Here is a 22,581-nt window from a genome sequence, read left to right on the forward strand (position 1 = left end):
ACACTTGGATTAATCCAATTGGTCCATTGGAACCTTAATTGGACCATAATCTAAAAATTTTTGAAAATGTAAACCCTTAGGCTAAGGTCCCTTATACACATTTTCAATTAATTCCAAATGCACATTGGAAAGTTCATTTTGAACTTCTGTTTCAGGGGAATCCATTTTAGACACTAGGAGGATTTTTATATCCAAAGATATCTAAATTTTGGATTATCTCTCTCTAGGGCAAAACAAGGTAAAACAAGATCCTTCTTCTATTTCAGAAAGGGGAATAATTTCAAAAACTCAAGGGGAGGTTCTTACACCTTTACACCTCAAAAGCTGGAGGGAGGAATCTTACATCTTACCCCACTTAAAAAACGCGAGATGCCCTCATCTCGCAGGTGGAGGATAAACTCTTTCACCTTAAGCTCCAACTGATTCTAGGGTTCCTTATAGTCTGATCAACCCACGCAGAATCATGGGATAAAGATCCTTCTACAAGAAGAACACACAGAACTCATTATCAAAGAATAATTCATTCAGAACATATCGTTCATATCCTTAACACAATAATGGTCCATAAGACCAAAAATTCCATCTGAACATTCCTCCACGAGAATTTCAAATATGCAGGTTCTCAATTTGTCATCCCTTAAATAGAGCCACTGGATCAAAGGTCAAACAACAGCAATCTGTTAGCACAATCTACTAATCTCATAGTGATTTGTTGAAGTCATAATCATCATTCCAGTTACTAACATCATCATTGGGATTCGTCCCATCCATCCTCATTGTAGCTTTGTTAAACTTATCTCCTTTCAACCAGAATTTCAAAATCCTCATCTTTCAATCAAAATCTAAATCAACTCATTGTGGCTTTGTTAAACTTATCTCCTTTCAACTAGAATTTTAGAATCCTCATCTTTCAATCAGAATCCAAATCAACTCATCAATTCTCAACCATAATTCTAAAATCATATACACCATCATTCGAATTCATCATCTCGATAACATTTTTGCTTATATTTTCATGGTCTTAGATTTACTCGTATTATATAGTGTCAGTAAAGAGCTGTAGATATACCCACGGTATATGCGGGTAGTCACGGTCCTTGGAGTTATAAGGTAAATACCATCATATCTAGGCCTCAAGCAAGTCAAGGATTCCACACAATCGCGGTACTTCCATCTCAAGACCCAATTTCTAATTTATGAATCTTCATTCTGAATATCAATATGTATGAATTTCATCACACAATTATAATCTTTTACTGGTACTTCATAAATTTTTGACATTTCTTGTTTCTCTGTTGATCCACTTTAGCCAATTCGCTCTGACACCATCACTCTGACACCAGCTGAAAGATCCCTGCCCCCACCGCGCAACAAATTTCGAGGTGCTAGCAGCGGAAGTAGCACTTCTTGCGTAGGGCAGAGTCTCTCATTCGGGGCCTTGCCTACAGATATCCGGACAAGAGACTAATCCCTTAGTTCTTCCAAAACCGAACTCAGAAAAACTTCCCTCGTCGAGAAAGCACAAGCGATTCCTCCATGATATTTTATTCTAACGTAGTCAAGGTCTTCACTAACCAAACTGATCTGACCGAACCCATAAATCTCATAGTTAGATCAAGGAAGAGACATGCACTTGGATCATAGAGACCAACGCATTTTTCCTCGTCAAGAGGCACAACCATTGATTCTTTTCCATAGAACAAGGACTATCAGGGATTTACTTCATCTATCGTAACATAACAGAATTGAGTCTCATTTTAGGGATCCATCATTCCAGCCTAACCCCATCCAATCCCATGGGTTAGCCAACCGCCCAACCACTGTAGTGATAGGATCCATTTAGAAATTTGGTTATGTTTTGCCCCGAGTACCAGGGAAAAGAGTTCCCAGGCCCCCTAGCCAGCGCTTCAAGCAAAATCCAAGATGGTCACACCACTTACACACCCAATATGAAATTGCCTATTTCAAAGATTCAACTGTCTTTAAAATAATCTTTTAATGAAACCATAGTATCACTGATCATAATCCTCCAAAATATCTAGGTTGAATTCTAATTACCAATTATTCCTTCATCGGTGTACCTATGGCATCATTGGCAACCAGAACGCTCACCACCTGTCCACTCAAGGGCCTTTTCAATAGTTCCTAGCTCATAGTACCCGGAAATATATATTCACTTATGAAAATCCAGATGGACTCTCCGTTGAAGATCAGCAAGATCAACGAACAGATCCAGATAAAAGAGCCATGGACTCATCCCTTGAGGACCAGCAAGGACAATGAACTAGATCCATGCTCGAGTTCAGAAAACAACTCTAACTCCTTGTTCCATTTTCTTCCTCAACGCACGCGTGGGTATCTTCGGCGACCCAGAGTCCGAGCACCGTATAGTCAGCACCCTCTAGGCTCCTTCGCAGGTCACCTAGTGCTTCACTCATAGGCTGCTTCCTTGGTCCCTCATCCACTGTAGCGGAAGCTCACCATTTAAATCAAACACCGAGGCTAGTCAAGACCTCGGTCGACTGTGCTACTATGCGAGACGTCCTCCGTTGACTCTCCGTCTCAGCTGTTGCAACTTTATCACTTAGGTCTCCACAACCTCATTCACAAGAAGGTCAAAATGCTTCTCCAGCATTCTTGACATAAAACAGTCATTTAAAAACAAGTCATAAATACAGTTTCTAAAACGAAATCTCATCTTTCCACATTGTTCCACATTATTTCTCGTTATTCCACATTCTTCTACATCAATTCACATTGCTTATTCCACATCCAGTCATATGTATTCCCATCGTCTTCATCCATTCTCATCCAATCACATCATATTATATCTCATCACATCTATCCACATCTATCCTCATCACATCTCATCCATTCACATCTACCCATATCCACATCACATCTCATCTATTCACATCTCATCACATCCGTTCACATCATATCTCATCCATTCATGTCTCATCACATCATATTCACATCCATTTATATCTCATCATATCACATCACATCCATTCAGATATCATCACATCACCTTCACATCCATTCATCACATCACATTCACATCCATTCACATCTCATTGCATCCACTCACATATCATCACATCCATTCATATCTCATCACATCCATTCATATCCATCACATCTCATCACACCCATTCATATCCATCACACCTATTCACATCCATCACATTCATTGCATCCACATCTATCCTTATCACATCACATTTATTCCATCCATATCACATCACATTCATTCCATCCACATTACATCACGTCCACATCTTTCCACATCACATCTAATTCATTCCATCCACATTACATCACATCCACATCTATCCATATCTCATCACATCCATTCACATCTCATCACATTCATCCACATCCATCCATTCATTTACATTCACATCTATCCACATCCATCCATTCATTCACATGCATATCTATCACATCACATCTCATTCTCATCCATTTACATCACATCACATCCTTTCACATCTCATCACATTCACATCCACATCTATTTACATCACATCACATCTCATCCACATCCACATCCACATCCACATCCATTTACATCACATCACATCTCATCACATCCACATCCACATCCATTTACATCACATCACATCACATCACATCCACGTTTACATCCATTTACATCACATCACATCTCATCCACATCTCATCACATCCACATTCACATCCATTTACATCACATCATATCCCATCCACATCTCATTCACATCTGATCACATTCACATCCACATCTCATCACATTCACATCCACATCTATTTACATCACATCACATCTCATCCACATCTCATCACATTCACATCCACATCCATTTACATCTCATCACATCTCATCACATCCACATCCACTCACATCTTATCACATCCACATCCACTCACATCTTATCACATCGCATTCACATCTTATCACATCGCATCCACATTTAGTACCGTTTTCTACTTTCGATACCGATGGGACTTTTCTAAGTTTCTGCCAATTGCTTGGCCTAGTTAAAGGTACTTTTTCTCGTTGGATATTTTCATGTTCTTTCTTAATTTTCTCAAGTGAAATATATTCAATATTCTTCTTTTGAGTAAAAGATTCATGGGATTTACAAAAATCAATTCTACCCATATTTCCAATAAAACTAATAATGCTCAAAATTTCACTTTTGATAAATACTCATAATTTGAACTATGCTAAAAATTCCTCTTTTACCATTTGATTACTTGTATCTCAATTATCATGGAAATTCCTCTTTTTGCATAAAATAAATTTATAAAAAATTTATCTTTTACCATTTAATTATTTGGATCTCAATTATCATGGAAATTCCTCTTTTTGCATAAAATAAATTTATCAAAAATTTCTCTTTTACCATTTAATTACTTGGATCTCAATTATCATGGGAATTCCTCTTTTTGCATAAAAATAAATTTATCAAAATTTACTATTTTCTCATAATCAATTAATTATGCATAATTATAAAATTATTTCTCATTAACATGATGAAAATCATTCTTTTTGCATAGGATGTCCCATCCTAGAATGTGGTAGGAAGTCCTCTTTTAGCATTATGCATAAAAATATGATATGTATTATTTTTTAAAAATTTTACCATAGCTTTGCTGCTATTACTGATAATTTTTAATTTTTCTAAAAAAGAATAAGATACTGTAATACAATTATGATAGAAGATCTATTCTTAAACTTAAATCTAAATTATGAAATTAAATCATAAATTTAATCATAATTATAAACTTAATTATGATTATTCTACCAGATTAAGCTATTTCTATTATTCCTCTTTTTCCAAAATGATAGGATTATCTCTTTCACATTTAGAGTCAATTAAAGTAGTTTTTTAACTACTTATAATAATCTAAAAGAATTTACCATTATTTTGCTACCATAAAAGCATAAAAATACCATTTTCTTATCCTCTACCTTAAGAGCTTTAGAGTTTGATTTTGAAATAAGAATTTATCAATGAGAAGCATGGCCCATTGGAACCTTAATTGGACCATATCTATCCACATCTATCCTCATCACATCTCATCCATTCACATCTACCCATATCCACATCACATCACATTACATCCATTCACATCTACCCCGATTCACATCACATCTCATCACATCCGTTTCACATCATATCTCATCCATTCACGCCTCATCACATCATATTCACATCCATTTACATCTCATCATATCACATTACATCCATTCAGATATCATCACATCACATTCACATCTCATCGCGTCCATTCAGATATCATCACATCACATTCACATCCATTCACATCTCATCGTATCCATTCACATCCATTCTTATCTCATCGTATCCATTCACATCTCATCACATCCATTCATATCTCATCACACCCACACATTTCATCACACCCATTCACATCCACTACACCCGTTCACATCCATCACATTCATTGCATCCACATCACATCACATACATTCCATCCACATCTATCCTTATCACATCACATTCATTCCATCCATATCACATCCACATTCATTGCATCTACATCACATTCATTCCACATCACATCATATACATTCCATCCACATCTATCCTTATCACATCACATTCATCTATCCTTATCACATCACATTCATTGCATCCACATCACATCACATACATTCCATCCACATCTATCCTTATCACATCACATTCATTCCATCCATATCACATCACATTCATTCCATCCACATTACATCACGTCCACATCTTTCCACATCACATCTCATTCCATCCACATCTTTCCACATCACATCTCATTCATTCCATCCACATTACATCACGTCCATATCTTTTCACATCACATCTCATTCATTCCATCCACATTACATCACGTCCACATCTTTCCACATCACATCTCATTCATTCCATCCACATTACATCACATCCACATCTATCCATATCTTATCACATCCATTCACATCTCATCACATTCATCCACATCCATCCATTCATTCACATTCACATCTATCCACATCCATCCATTCATTCACATGCATATCTATCACATCACATAACATTCTCATCCATTTACATCACATCACATCCTTTCACATATCATCACATCTTATCACATTCACATCCACATCTATTTACATCACATCACATCTCATCCACATCTCATCACATTCACATCCACATCCATTTACATCTCATCACATCCATATCCACATCCACATCCATTTACATCACATCATATCCCATCCACATCTCATTCACATCACCTCACATTCACATCCACATCTATTTACATCACATCACATCTCATCCACACATTCACATCCACATCCATTTATATCACATCACATCTCATCACATCCACATCCACTCACATCTTATCACATCGCATTCACATCTTATCACATCGCATCCATATTTAGTACCTTTTCTACTTTCGATATCGATGAGACTTTTCTAAGTTTCTGTCAATTGCTTGGCCTACTTAAAGAAGGTACTTTTTATCGATGGATATTTTCATATTCTTTCTCAATTTTCTCAAGTGAAATATATTCAATATTCTTCTTTTGAGTAAAAGATTCATGGGATTTACAAAAATCAATTCTACCCATATTTCTAATAAAATTAATAATGCTCAAAATTTCACTTTTGATAAATACCCATAATTTGAATTATGCTAAAAATTCCTCTTTCACCATTTGATTACTTGGATCTCAATTATCATGGGAATTCCTCTTTTTGCATATAAAATAAATTTATTAAAAAATTTCTCTTTTACCATTTAATTATTTGGATCTCAATTATCATGAAAATTCCTTTTTTTGCATAAAAAAAATTTATCAAAAATTTCTCTTTTACCATTTAATTACTTGGATCTCAATTATCACGAAAATTTCTCTTTTTGCATAAAAATAAATTTATCAAAATTTACTATTTTCTCATAATCAATTGATTATGCATAATTATAAACTTATTTCTCATTAACATGATGAAAATCATTCTTTCTGCATAGGATGTCCCATCCTAGAATATGGTAGGAATTCCTCTTTTAGCATTATGCATAAAAATAAAATATGTATTATTTTTTTAAAATTTTGCCATAGCTTCACTGCTATTACTGATAATTTTTAATTTTTCTAAAAAAGAACAAGACATTGTAGTACAATTATGATAGAAGATCTATTCTTAAACTTAAATCTAAATTATGAAATTAAATCATAAATTTAACCATAATCATAAATTTAATTATGATTATTCTATTAGATTAAGCTATTTCTATTATTCCTCTTTTTCCAAAATGATAGAATTATCTCTTTCACATTTAGAATCAATTAAAGTAGTTTTTTAAATACTTATAATAATCTAAAAGAATTTACCATTATTTTGTTAACATAAAAGCATAAAAATATCTTTTTTTAATCCTCTAACTTAACAAGCTTAGAGTTTGGTTTTGAAATAAGAATTTATCAATGAGAAGCATTCTTTTGCTAAAGAACTAGCTATAGGAATGACTATTCTTTTTGGAGAGAGAGATATATATAAGAAGCATTCTAATTAAGCATTTTCTTGATTACTCATTAAGATTCTTAGGAAAAGCTTGATTTGAATTTAAAACAACCAATTAGAAACTTCTCAAGCTTGAGAGGGGTTGAGAAGAGAAATTATTTGAGAATATTAACAAAAACCATAAAATTTCTTCTTACCTCAAGGTTTAGCTTGCTTCTTTTTCTAGAAGTGAAGTCCCCAACCAATCAATTGGTTTGGCAAGTTGAGAAGAAAGCTCCAAGAGTTGTTGAAGAGAGAGAGAAGCTCCAAGCTCTCCAAAAGTAGAGGATTTTTAAGGGATAATAGAAAATATGATTATTTTAATGTAATACTGGCATGGTATAGCTCCAATATTTTTTTACAAAATACTAAGGGTCTATTTATAGGTGAGAGAGGCCACTAACCAAGTCCAACTGGGTTCTAGAATTTTCCAAGTTCAGTTTGACTCAATTTGGACAAGATTTGGACTAGTTTGGCTCCCTTTTTGATTTGGTTTGATCCAGGAGACAGGAGAGATAAAAATATCACAATTTTTTTGAATTAAAAACCCTTCCACACATGTGAAATAGGCGCCTACCTCAAGATTCTCCCTCTCCTTACCAAGGTGTCAAAAATGCATTATTATTCTAAAATATCTCTTTTTTTTTAGTAATATCTCATAATTTTTAACTAATAAACCTTGTAGACTAAGGTCCCCTATACACATTTTCAATTAATTCCAAATACACATTGGAAAGTTCATTTTGAACTTCTGTTTCAGGGGAATCCATTTTAGACACTAGGAGAATTTTTATATCCAAAGATATATCAATTTTGGATTCTCTGTCTCTAGGCCAAAACAGGGTAAAACAAGATCTTTCTTCTATTTCAGAAAGGGGAATAATTTCAAGAACAGAAGGGGAGGTTCTTACACCTTTACACCTCAAAAGCTAGAGGGAGGAATCTTACAACGCATTTCATGTGAAATTTGAATATAAGTGTTTTCTTTTTATGGTATAGGTTTTCCAAGACCTTTCCACGCCTCCAAGAATATGAGATTGGGGTGGACCATAGGATAGATGTGGGCTTCCCAGCATTGTAGACCATTCTAGATCGAAAGTCTAATCCATATTCGTGGTGGGTTGAGTTTTGGTGGTGTTTCAGGGGCAGTGGAAGACTTACCAGTTATTGTGGGAGGTGAGGGAGTATTCTTTGTGAAAGCAATTGGTGGAGACGGCCATACGCTTATGAACGTACATCCGTGGCTTTAGGTTGGAAGGGTCGCGGTAATTTTAAAATTTTTTTTGAAAAAAAAGTTTTTTTTGGTACGGCCGTATGCTTACGAATGTACGTCCGTGGCTTTAGATTGAAACAGCCATGGCAAAAAAAAATTTGGAAAAAAAGGAGGTTTTTTTTTGTACGAGCGTACGCTTTGCAAACGTACATCCGTGGCTTTAGGTTGGAACGGCTGTGGTAATTTTTTTAAATTTTTTTTTGAAAAAAAAGTTTTTTTGGGGTACGGTCGTATGCTTACTAACGTACGTCCATAGCTTTAGGTTGGAAACGGCCGTGGCAAATTTGAATTTGAATTTCAAATTGGAGGGAAGTGAGTGGGAGACAACTAAGACCCCCTCTGCAATGCTAGGTGGATGTGGGATAGGGCTAAAGTTAGAGGCTACCTCTAAATTAGTGGATTTCGACTAATTTATAGGTCTTCTAGCTTAACTAAAGATTAATTCTCTTAATTCCACTATTAATCACTCCTTAACCCTCTTCTTTGTCCTCAAAATACTCCTAATTGGTAAGGAGTTTAAGCATGAGGATTTGATATGTGGATTAGAAATGTTTATGCTAATCCAAAAATGTGATTATTCCAAAATAATTTCGCTAATTAGGTCACTAATTAATCTACTCAAAAGAGAAAAATTAGATAAATGAGACCAAATTAGTGCTCATTCTTGCTAATTAAGGCTTAATTGGAGTGAACTAAGCATAGATTTGAGTCAAGGTAAGTTAGAACACTAATGCCACTCCAATTAGTCTAAATGCAAGCAATTAGGCTCAATTTTTTAGTTTTTGCTCTCTTTAAGTTCACTAATCACACTAACTAGTAGATTAGTGATAATTAATAAAAATTAAAAGATAGTTTATGTTTTTTTTGGTTTTTTGTTTGATTAGTGTTAAGCCTTTTCCCGCTAGGCCGCCTTGGAGGAGTAAGTGACCCAGGGTACCCAAAACATAGTTACAAGGCTTTTGTCTATGGTTTGGCCACTTGACCAAGGTCCTCTTGTTTGTCCTTCGAAGCTCAATACTTGGGAGCGCCTTTAAGGTGTTTCCCTCATCACATGACATGATTTACAATATAGCATGGGTGCCCATTACATAAGTGTGCAGACATAGTTGTCATAGGAACGTGTTAACGAATATGTGGTTAACACAAAGCAATGTAATTCTTGGCAATGGAGGTTGAGGTGGGAGAGCTGGGGGTGGTAAGAGCATTTCAGGTACCCTAAGGATTCCTCTTTAGGTTAGTTCTTGGCCTGGTTGAGGTGCATTATGGAGAGTAGGTGCTGGCAAGGCCATCAATTGCCTTGGATTTGCAGGCAAGGCCTGAGGTCGAGCATGAGCTTGAGCAGCCCTTTGCTGATAGCAGTTTGTAACTTTGTGATTGCCCCATCTTTGGCAATATGTATGATAGAGGTTGGGACGGGGTCATAGATGTGGACACTCCATGATGCTGGTATGGTTAGCTCGACATATCGAGCACCATATAAGCTCCCTCTTTGGATAGAGATGGGGTTGGCCGACCGGATCCTGACCTAAGTTGGTTCTCCAATGTTGGGTCATCTGCTGCATTAATGCAACAACCAACTGCTCAATTTGTTGTCCAGATGTGGACTCCTTGCTCTTTCCGTCAAATTTTATACTGGTGGTCTTGAATGAGGCTTCTGATGTACCCTCATGAAGTTCTCGAGAATGTGTTCCCTTGAAATTGTCCTCAAAGTCCATAGCACTCCTACAACATTGCTCGAAGGAGGTATGAGCCATGGCATATAATGAATTGTGCAAGGGTATGCCATCTAGACCTTCCAGGAATCTTCCTATTAGTCTTTCATCAGAGAACTTATCTTTGGCACTGTAGTGAGAATAGAGATATCTGAGAATGGAGATATCTGAGAATGGAGATATCTAACTCTTTTGATATAGTCTCGCATGGTTTCACCATCCCTTTGTCTAACATTATGCAGGTGCTCCACTGGACTCCACTTGGTACCTTGGCGAGAATATCCTACATTGAAGGCCTCTTTCAAGGCTTCAAAGGTGGCCTTGTCCTCAACTTTCAAGGACCTAAACCATTGGTCGGCTTTACGGAGGATGAGGCCAAAGGCAGGCCAAAGGCACTCACCTTAACTTGATCTTCTACATGGCCAAAGGCTTCACAAATTTGGTTGAACATCTCCAAATGTGGGATGGGGTCTTCAGTCCCATCAAATTTAGTGATCAGCTTTGAGACATTTTCAGGTTTGTTCCGCTCTAATCTGGGTACAGATGCAGGTTTCTTTGGTGCCGGGGATGTGATGCCCACAGTCACCTCCCTCTCTATTTCCAAGTCTAATCTTAACATTTCTAGGATTAGTGCTGCCATGGTTGGAGCGGGTGTAGGTTGAAGGGGGAAGATTGGAGGAAGAGCCATTGGAGGCTCTTGTCTTATTGGTGGGTTAGATTGTGCCCCTTGTAGTCCCATGTGGTACCTAGGGTAATGCTCCTTGTGGTGGGAGTAATGTTGAAATACAAGCGGACTGGGGCTAATGTGATGGGCCTAGGTAGACCCTTTCCATTTGGTATGATTTTTCTGGACCTTGAGAAGATGTACCTGGCCCTAAGTTTTGTACAGGTCTTTGGGCCCTGTAAGAATTAGCCAGCCCTGAAATAGGCATGGCTCTCCAGACTGGTGGTTCAATCTGGGTCTGATGGCTTTTACTCTGCCCTATTTTTTCCCTAGGATCTAGAGTCAGTGTGGGCTCACTTTCTTGTGTATCTCGCCCTGGGTTGTGGTTCTTCTGCCTATGTGTTTCCCAAGAAAAATTTACGAAGCCTCGAAGCAAGGCTTCTCTGTGAATAAGTGGGAGAGGTAGGAACTTGCTCTTGGATAGGTGGTCTGTCCATACATTGCGGATTGGGCTCTCCTGTCTCGAGGTCATGAGTTTCTCGTCCCATATTGGGATGATCTTCGCTCTCATTGGTGCTGTCAAAGACGAGCACCATTTGGCTTCATAACCGATGGGTCCGACATTATAAGCGAGGGAGCTTTGGGAGAGTTCACGTCGTCAGAAAGAGGGTTGTTTCACACCAATTTACCCAAGTGTAGGTGCATGGAAATGTGGAACTACTCTGTAGAACTCCCTTGTGAAAATCCTGTTTTTTTTATGGGAATGGCATGGCCATTTGCTTTGGGATGGTATGGGCGTATGCTTTCTAAAGCTGAAGGGAACGAGCATACACTTCTCAAAGAGTAGATGGTATGAGCGTTCTCTTTCTGAAGGACACGAGCGTAGCTTCACAAAGGAACAAGAGTACGCTTTGAGATGGAGAAGGTACGGTCGCTGGCACATGAATGGTACGGACGTGGTAAGTTTGCCACGGGTGTACACTTTAGGTAGAACGACTGGTACGGGTGTTTGCTTTAGACAGGACAAGTGGTAGGGTCATGGCACGAGTGGAATGTGCATACACTTTCTGATGCTGGGGAAAAAGAGAATGGCATGGGCGTGGAAAATCTAACATGGTCATGGCAAACAAGATGAATGCTCTGGAACAGGCGTACACTTCAAGAAGGAATGACTGTGGAACAAAAGGAACAGTCGTGGCACAAAAGGAATGGCTGTGGCACTGTCAAATTCAGAGATATTTTCTAGATTTTTCAGGGGGTTTAAAGGAATTTAAGGCTGCAGGACTAACAGCCATACACTATATTCCTTGACAATATAGTTGTACCTACTTGGTTGAATGCAATGGAATACACTTTATGCCCACTTAATGTAATTATTTTGTTTTTAATGCAAACTGTCACATTCAAGGCTAGAGATTTTCCCAGATTTGGCCAGTGAGAATGGAACAAGCGTGGCACAAGTGCCACAGCTGTGGCTTGTAATAAAAGAAATGGCTGTTCGCTTCGCAAAATTGCTTGCAGAATGTGATTTTCGCCTGGTTTTCCCCTCAGATTCTTGCTAATTCAATGCCTACAATGCTTAATGAAACCTTAATAATTAAGATTATTTTGTTAATTAAGCTAAGATGCAAGCTTGATAAAAAAAGAACAAAAAATCGGAGATTTGCATGAATGTCGAGGGTAATGCTTTGAGCACTTATTTGCTTCTCCTGCACTCGGTGAAGATCTTAGTGCTCCAATGCTCGATCAACCTCCATTGCTCCATGGAATCACCATCAACAAACAAAACAAGTTCAAAATCAAGTAACCAACCGGTGGATTTGCACTCCAACCGGGCCAAATAAGGATTCTAGTAATTGAACAAAGTGGAGGACCCTAAGCTAAACGCATTCCCTAGTAGCAGCGGCACTAAAGATGTTAATCCTAACATACTACCTTGCACATAAGAGAGAGAGAAGAGAAGAGAGACAACATGCAAGGGTCGAGTCCGAAGAGGTGCACTTAACCAACCCTAATGAGGGTTAACTCCTGGATGTGAAGCCTCTAGGAGCTCACTCCACCTTTACTTGTGTCACCCACGTAGAGATTCAATGGCTAGGCAGAAAGCAAGAAGGAGGGAGATATGGAAAGCTCAACCTTCACCTCATGCCACATGCATACAAGAGGGACTTCGTAGAGAGCAAAGAGAGGGGAGAGAAGGAGAGGAGCTAAAGCATCACCATCCCTACAAGCACACACCAACAATCAAGAATGCAAGCACAACAAGCAACCATACAACCACAAGCTCATGAGAGAGAGAGAGAGAGAGAGAGAGAGAGAGAGAGAGAGAAACAAGACTCAAATGATACTAATGGGATTGTCCCTTTTCATATTTCATTAAATGTATTATATACAAGAGCTCATAGTTTACAATTTACTATTGGGGGCCCAAAACTAGTCTTCCTAGCTCTATCTATTCCTTATATGACTGGCATTACACAAGCTACAAGCTCGGTCATCCCATATCTCTTTTACATTAAGCGCTTTGTGCAGTAACAAAAGATGAGTATAATAAGTGTAGCCACGCTTGAAAAGTAATGTTAACCAGAGTGGTTAACAATTACTCTTTCTTTGTTGCCCACTCAACTCATTAATGGTATTTGCATGCCCATTAATACTTTAAAGTATTAATGGTATTTGCATGCCCATTAATACTTTAAACAAGTAATGTTAACCAGAGTGGTTAACAATTACTCTTTCTTTGTTGCCCACTCAACTCATTAATGGTATTTGCATGCCCATTAATACTTTAAACAAGTTTGAACAAGGTATTTATCTACCCACTATGCCCTATTGGTTTCCCTTAAGCTTATGGATAGGAGTTAAATACACTTTTTTAGTGCTTAATGAAGATAAAGAGCACTATTCCTACTTCAATGAAACAAATGGAAATGGTGTTCTCACAAACAAGCAACCTCTTTCATTCACCAATCCTTCTAACAATTCTATGCTAAGAAAGAATGCTATTGGAAGTCATGTAACCACTTCAATCCATTCATGCATTTCATTAAACAAGGGTTTAGCACACACCAACTAACAAGGAATAGAGCTTGCAAGATGATTCAAGCATTGCCCACTAAATCCCACATTAAAATCAATGCATGCTTTAATGCACTTCAACAAAGAAAGAGTGCACGAAGAGATAAGAGAAGCCCACACTCATTACATTAATCATAATAAAGATTACAAAGAAAGAGTGCACAAAGAGATAAGAGAAGTCCACACTTATTGCATTAATCATAATGAAGATTACAATATCAAGCTTAGAGAGCGTGGAGATTGAGCTGAGATAAGAGAGCTAGAGAGTAGAGTGCTCTTTGATAGAATAGCCAAAGCCCCTAATCATAAGTGAGAGTTCACTTTTATAGCTAAGTCTTTTCACATTTGGGCTTAGATAAGAGAGCTAGAGAGTAGAGTGCTCTTTGATAGAATAGCCAAAAAGCCCCTAATCCTAAGTGAGAGTTCACTTTTATACCTAGGGCTGAATTGAGTACACTCACTTAAAATTAGGTGCTGCAGGGGTTAAAATAGGGTTGAATTGAGTACAAATTGGAACTCACTTAAAATTAGGTGCTGTAGGGGTTAAAATAGAGTTCACTTTAATACCTAGGGCTGAACTTCATAGTCTTTTCCCATTTGGGCGGACACTCACTTAAAATTAGGTGCTGTAGCGTTAAAATAGGAGTACAAATTAGAACTCTACGGAGCCCATCTTCAGTACTTTGGCACGGGCTTTTACACAATTCCCGTTCATGCCAAAATTTCAAAATTGGTTCCCGTTCGTTCTACTCTTTCTTAGCTCTCTAAGCTTGCCTTGAGTGGGTCCTCTCCCTGTTAACCTACCTGTTTGTACCACACCTGTTCGCCAAACAATGCCCCCTGCCTATTGGATGTCCGTCCGCGGACATCTTAAAGAGTTGTTGCAGGAGGTGGATCTTTGTCCGAGGAACCGGACCCGTCGTGCTTTCCGGGATGAAGTGGCGGCCATGTTTCTTTCACCGAATGGGTGGCATTTGGCCATGGCTTGGCTGTCTCTGTCCTCTTCCTAATCGTGGTGACCTGAACCCTTGGGCTCTTTGAATCAGACTTGCTATTTGATCCAGGGTCGCTTGTTGAATTGTTTGTTCTGCTGGTCTGGGCTGCAGTGCTTGAATTTCCTGTTCAATTTCCCTGCTTCTTGCAATCTCCACACGGTCTGTCAGAGGAGGCTTCTTCGTTGGGTATTCCACTTCTTCCATCTTGTGCATCAAGTATCTATCTTCAAGTTCCGCAGCACTGCTGAAACAAGAGCTTAAATAGCCCTCTATGAATCCACTAGAGAGCATTTCTTCGAAGGTTTTCATGTAGTGGCTGCTCAAAAATCGAACTCGTTTGCTAAATTGCATGATTCAACTTCCGTTTGAACTTTTTTAGAGTGTATAGCAACACTAGATCACCTTCCTTGAATCGTTGCATCCTGACGTTATGGTCATGCCAGCGCTTTTGTCTTTGTTTTTCAGCACACATGCTTGCAATAGCTAGAAGGCGCTCTTCATCCAATTGCTCTAGCTATTCTATTTTCTTTGAAAACTCATGGCAAGTCCACTCCAGTTGTTAAGCCACATGTAACGTGGGAATCAAAAACTCTATTGGTAGGATTGCATCTAGTCTGAAGACTAGATTGAAGGGTGTTGTACCAATTGACATTTTGTAAGCAGTCCTATAGGAGCTTCTGTTCCCAAATCACTCCGTGTTCTTTCAATGATTTTCATGAGAGTTGTACAGAGCACCTTGTTTGTGCTTTCTGTTTGTCCATTGGCCAAGGTGCTGATTTTCTATGAACGATCATAAATTTAGTCATGAGAAATTCAATGATTTCATTTACAAAATGAACCCCTCGATCACTGACTATCTCTATTGGCAAACCATAGCGGCATCATTTTTGACACTAGCTTTTGCCTCAACCCACTTTGTGAGGTATGATGTATTCCGCATGAGTGCCCTTTGCAGGTGGTTTGATGGGTCCTACAAAATCTATTCCCTATTTGGCGAAGGCTCGTGCACTCATGATTGGTCTTAGCGACATATTTATCTGTATAGTTGGTACTTTGGAGCACTGACATTCCTCACATCATTTGACAACTTCTTTCACATCATGGAAGAGTGTCGGCCACCATAGTCCAGACCACAAGATATTTCGAGCCATGGTTTCACTCAAAAAATGTCCCCTAGCTACTCTCGCATGTGCACAATGCAGTATTGGGATGTATTCCTTTTCACAGACACACAAGCGTAAAGTACTATCTATGCCCCTCTTGTAGAGCTAATTGCCAATAATAACATAGCTGGCAACTTCTATTTCAAGAGCCTTTTTTCAGTGCTTTGGGATTGTTTCATCTAAAACTTTATTTGTCTTGAAGTTAATAGTATGCTCCAGTTCGGCATTGGACTCACTTGGAAAAGCATAGCATGCGGAATAGGTCTACAACACTTGATATGGTTTTTCTCAAAGATTGCTCTTGAAGAGTCGGCCACCAATATCCTTGCCATAGAAGAATGAAGGCCTACTTGTGTCCATGGGTACTGAGGCTTTTTACCATACCCCCCTTGTATTGGCTATTAGCATTAAGCTTTAATGTGCATCCATGCTAACCCTATGGTCCGATAAATTGGGTGGTTGTTCCGTGGATGAAGCATATGAATGTTGTGAATGTGTTGAGTCATCATCAGTATGGGCCGGCTACCACTAGATCTAGAATGAGGTCCTTTTCCTCAACATGGATGTAATGGATGGCAACAGTGCCAGGAGGAGGTGGTTGGACTCCTAAGAATGGTCTCGCCCTTTCGCCATTGCCACCTTGATTCAATCCTGGTTGTGCCACCAATTGTTTAGGTTGTTGGTGTGCTTATTCCCTCAAGATCATCCTAGGTCGGCTATAGCACTCAGAAGTCTCGTGATTTGTCCATCTTCTACAATTATCACACCATTTCATAGGGTTAGGGTTGTCATTCATTGTTGGACGTAAGGTTGCATAGGCCTTGCCTCTTGTCATAATTTCCTTACTATAAGGTCCGCTAGGGCTTGAGAATCTAGGTTCTTGTTTGACTCTCCCGACACCGACGATCCATGATCGAACTTGTCATGTAACAAATCACAATTGTTGTCAAATTTTTGCGCATCAAAGAAACATTCATCAAAGTCAGTGTGGTTTTCGGCATGTACAACTGACGATCTCTCAGCCCCTCTCGAAATAAGTCTCTCTTGGCTTGGTGTCTCCTTGGCAGCAGGACATCTAGTGATATGTTGACGTAGCCTATCTGAACACTCTCTCATAGTTTCTCCTTCTTTTTGTTTGAAGTCAAGGATTTGCGTGACTGTGTTGTGCTTGATACCGATCTTGGAATAAGCCTCGATGAACCATTTAACCAGTGTTTCAAAGTCATATAGCACAACGGGCTTGAGGGTCTGGAACCAGGCTAGAGCTTTGCCTTCCATTGTCAATCCAAAACCTTGAACCATAGTGTGCACATCCATCACTCCTTCAGCAAAAAGGAATTGTTGATATCGGGCAACATGATCATATGGATCACCTGCCCCATCAAATTTCTTGCAAAACTTTTGCAGACTTGTCGGTCTTACACGCTCGTTGCAAGTTTATTCTCATTTTCCCCCGGTGTGCGTTCATGTCATTCTCTTATTTCTGGTTTCGTTGCAAGTTTATTCTCATTTTCCCCATTTTCCCCCAGTGTGCGTTCATGTCTTTCTCTTATTTCTGGTTTCGTTGCAAGTTTATTCTCATTTTCCCCCAGTGTGCGTTCATAAGGCATATGTGACCCTTCATTGGCCTTGAATCCTCCAGATTCATCAGTTGTCAAACCCCACCTGTCAGGTGCCATTGTACCCACATATCTTTCACTAGGATGAGTGGGTGCTCCCATTCAGCTATTCCTTCGCTTGGGTGTAACCCCAAATTAGTGAAAGCTGAGTTGAAAGGGTTCATGTATGTAGGAGTGGGCACATAAAATTCGGTTTCCCCACAATTGGTAGTATTTGCTAGCCCCCTCAAAGGCGGTATCCTTTCTTGGAAAACAAGTCTCCCTTGCCAAGTGTAATGTCCCAATTGGTCCTAATGGGCTATCGTATACATGTTCTCCCAGTCTCATCATAAAAATGCAACGACGTTGTTCCCTTTTTCTCATATACATGCAAGACTATTTCAGGGGGGTAGTCATGCCCGTGAAAAACCATTGTTTTGTAACAATTCCAGCTTGATTCTGGTATTAAAGTTAATAATAATAATCTATCTATACAGGATTAAGGAGAACTGCCCCTCCCTCCACGTGGTTAACAGAGGTGGGGTTAATTCTAATTCCTGCGTTCCTCCCTCTACGTGAAGTTCACGCTTGCATTTCGTGCTTGGGCAAAACCTTCGGTTCATCGGGTCCAGTCACGTGCACATTTCGCTATCACTCGCTGCTGTTCCGCTGTTCCAGTCATCATCATCTCTGGGTCACCCGAGCTCTACCTCCGCAGGTATCAACTTCGTAACTGTTAGGCCTGTCAAACAGCATGATCCCTGTTGAACAACTTCGTGACATGATAAGAAGGCGGTTTAACGTGATAGGTCAACTCAGGGTCGCATGCGGCGCTTCACCTCGCCTGTTGTTCCAGTCGTCATTACCTTAGGGTCGCGTGCAGCACTTCACCTCGCCTGCCATTCCAGTTGTCATCACCTCCAGGTCGCCTCGAGCTCTGTAAACACCAGCAATAGGCCTTAGCACACGCCTAGTGGTGGCCCAATGGGCGGAGCCACGGGAGGTGTGCATTGGCAATATAGTGGAGGGAGGTCGCAGGGATGGCGACACGTATGCATGGCCCGGTGGGCGGAGCTGTAGGAGAGGCGGCGGGACTAGCGAGTTGTGCGGGCGGCGTGCATTCGCAAGGATGGCGACGCGTACGCATGCGCGAGTCCGCGATTGCACCAGTCCGCAGCACAGTAGTTTGTGTGGGCAGCGGTAGTTTGTGTGGGGTCCACTGGTGCCGGGCCCAGGTGTGTGAGTGGTACGTAGCCAGCACCAGCACCCGCGAGATGCACCTGCAGCACAGTGGCACACAAATCTGGATGTTGAGGCCCTGCGGGCAGATGCGTGTCCACGTGTGGGGTAATGAGTGGATGACATTGCCCATCATCTGGCACTAGTAGCTGGCACCTAGCTTCAGAGTCCTCAACGAGGAGCTGGGGTGGCCCAATTTCCACAGATAGATTTAATCTGCATGCACAAATCTGATCTCTAATGAAGGATTAGCAAGATTCTAAAGGTGAAAGCGAGCTAGGCATTCAATGGGTTTAAGCATAACGATGATAAGTATACGCATCTGTTTATTGAAAGCTTAATTGTTAAGCAGGCAATGGATCCCTGCAGCTAATCAACAGCTTTGAGCTCCACGTGGTCGTGCCTTCGCCTCCTCGAGCTCCTCGACTACCTTTGCCTCCTCAAAGTGCTTCATTGCTCAAGGTCTTTTATTTTGTTCAAGGTCATTTTATATATGCAAAATGTATTATATAAACAAAGTGTATACAAGATAAAGGGAGAGCGTAGAATGATTCGTTCTGTTTTAAATTTACGCATCAATAAAAAAGCATTATCATATCTAACAACCTATAATTACTAATTATAGGTCCAATTGCATACATGAGTGTTATATATATGTGTGTGTGTGTGTGTGTGTGTGTGTGTATAAGATTTAAATAAAAAAGACTTGGATTGTTTTGTTTTAAATAAAAGATTTATTTATTTTATATATATATATATATATATATATATATATATATATATATATATATATATATATATATATATATAGATATATATATATATATATATAGAGAGGACTACCTAAAGATTTCAAACAAAATGTATTATATATATCTATCTATATCTATACAAGATTAACCACAACTCCCCCTCCCTCCACGTGGCCAGCCAAAAGCGGGGTTAATTTAAAAGGCGGGTTAATTAGCGCAAAATACGGAGGTGCTTTGTTTTTGAAAATATGTGCTCTAGCCAAAAGTGTGATCACGCTTGCACTTCACACCTGCGGTCCACCTCCATGTTCACCTGCTCCAATCCACGTCCACATTCTACAGTCCGTACCCGTATAATGGTGATGCTAATATGAGCGCACAACCGTCCAGCCATGTGACACATCATCGGTGTGCGTCTCTCTACTGGGCTGGCGTGGTTAAGTGGGCCTTCGGCCCAGTCAAGCGCACTGGATCTATTGTGGATGTTCCTGTAGGAAAGGCCATGCCAGGTTGTGTAGTTGATGCGATCTGGCATCTCCCATCGCTCAGCTGTGCAAACCAAGCCCAGAATTGGGATAGCCTTTGGAGAGTGTGCATCGAGGTGGCCAGCTTTGAAGGCAAGCATGCAAAAGGAGGTATAATTTGACAGTAGGAGGCAGAAGAAGGTTTTAAAATGCACACAAAAATGCACTGCAAACCAGAACTGGTACTGCACTGTTACCTTGAACTCAATGCATTCATGGATGGGAGAGGAGGCTATTCATGAACGGCTCGATGTCAACGGTGCGGCCAACGGCAGGCCCTTCGCCATGGCCTCTGCAGAGTGTGCATCGAGGTGGCCAGCTTTGAAGGCAAGCATGCAGAAGGATGTATAATTTGATAAGTAAGCAATGCCATGTTCGGCTTGGTTTTATAATTTGACAGTAGGAGACAGAAGAAGGTTTTAAAACGCACACAAAAATGCGCTGCAAACCAGAACTGGTATTGCGCTGTTACCTTGAACTCGATGCATTCATGGATGGGAGAGGAGGCTACATGAACAGCTCGATGTCAACGGTGCGGCCAACGTAGCCCCTTCGCCATGGCCAGAAGGAAACGATCAATCACTGCCTTGGTTTTTGTTGTGATACCTGAGAAGCCCATGGGACCAAATCCCTTCTGCATTGATGGCTATTTCCTTGCAATTGATCCTGTGACCTGCATGATGATCGACGTGTATGTTGAAAGGCTTCTTGGTGTTGGTGACCCAGAGAGCATTGCCCCTCATACCTCTTATGCTCGAATTATTGACATGAACGCCTTCAAGAACAGATTTCTTTATGAAAGTTGACACAATATGTGTCCTCTACATGGGGAACATGTATGTTGTTCAAACAATATGTGTCCTCTACATGGGGAACATGCATGTTGTTGAGACAAAGAGAGTGGTTCTCATGATAAGTGTAAGGGAGTTCACTAAAGGAGTAGTTTAAAACTCTTTGATCTATGAAGCTTGATGTTTTAAATATACGTATTTTGTTAACTTCAAGTTAATAAACTACGGTTAAACTTACAACTTTTTTCATTCTTTGTATTAAAAAAATCGAGGATGTAAGTAAAACTTTATGTAAGTCAATGAAATTGTAAGCTCCTTTTGTTTAACTCACATGATATTTTACATATTCTTAGGTGAATCCCTTGAGCCCGCACTCTCATCCATCTTTTTAAATGAGTTTCCTAAAAGCTAAAATTAGGTGTATATAGATATATATATACAAATACATATACATATATATATGTATGTATATGCATATGCATATACATATACAAATACGTATACATACATATATATATATATATATGTATATGTATTTGTATATATATCTATATATGTCTGAAGGCATTTAATGGGTTTAAGCATAACGATGATAAGTATATGCATCTGTTTATTGAAAGCTTAATTGTTAGCAGGCAATGAATCCCTACAGCTAATCAACAGCTTTGAGCTCCACGTGGTCGTGCCTTTGCCTCCTCGAGCTCCTCGACTGCCTTTGCCTCCTCCAAGGGCTTCATTGCTCAAGGTCTTTTATTTTGCTCAAGGTCATTTTATATATACAAAATGTATTATATAAACAAAGTGTATACAAGATAAAGGGAGAGCGTAGAATGATTCGTTTTGTTTTAAATTTGTGCATCAATAAAAAACCATTATCATATCTAACGACCTATAATTACTAATTATAGGTCCAATTGTATACATGAGTGTTATGTGTGTGTGTGTGTGTGTGTGTGTGTGTGTGTGTGTGTGTAAGATTTAAATAAAAAAGATTTGGATTGTTTTGTTTTAAATAAAAGATTTATTTATATGGAATATATATATATATATATATAGAGGACTACCTAAATATTTCAAACAAAATGTATTATATATATCTATCTATATCTATACAAGATTAACCACAACTCCCCCTCCCTCCACGTGGCCTGCCAAAAGCGGGGTTAATTCAAAAGGAAGGTTAATTAGCGCAAAATACGGAGGTGCTTTGTTTTTGAAAATATGCGCTCCAGCCAAAAGTGT

The sequence above is a fragment of the Cibotium barometz genome, chromosome 18 (assembly GCF_041138505.1).
Source record: "Cibotium barometz isolate CiBa-2024 chromosome 18, ASM4113850v1, whole genome shotgun sequence".
NCBI classification, from domain to species: Eukaryota; Viridiplantae; Streptophyta; class Polypodiopsida; order Cyatheales; family Cibotiaceae; genus Cibotium; species Cibotium barometz.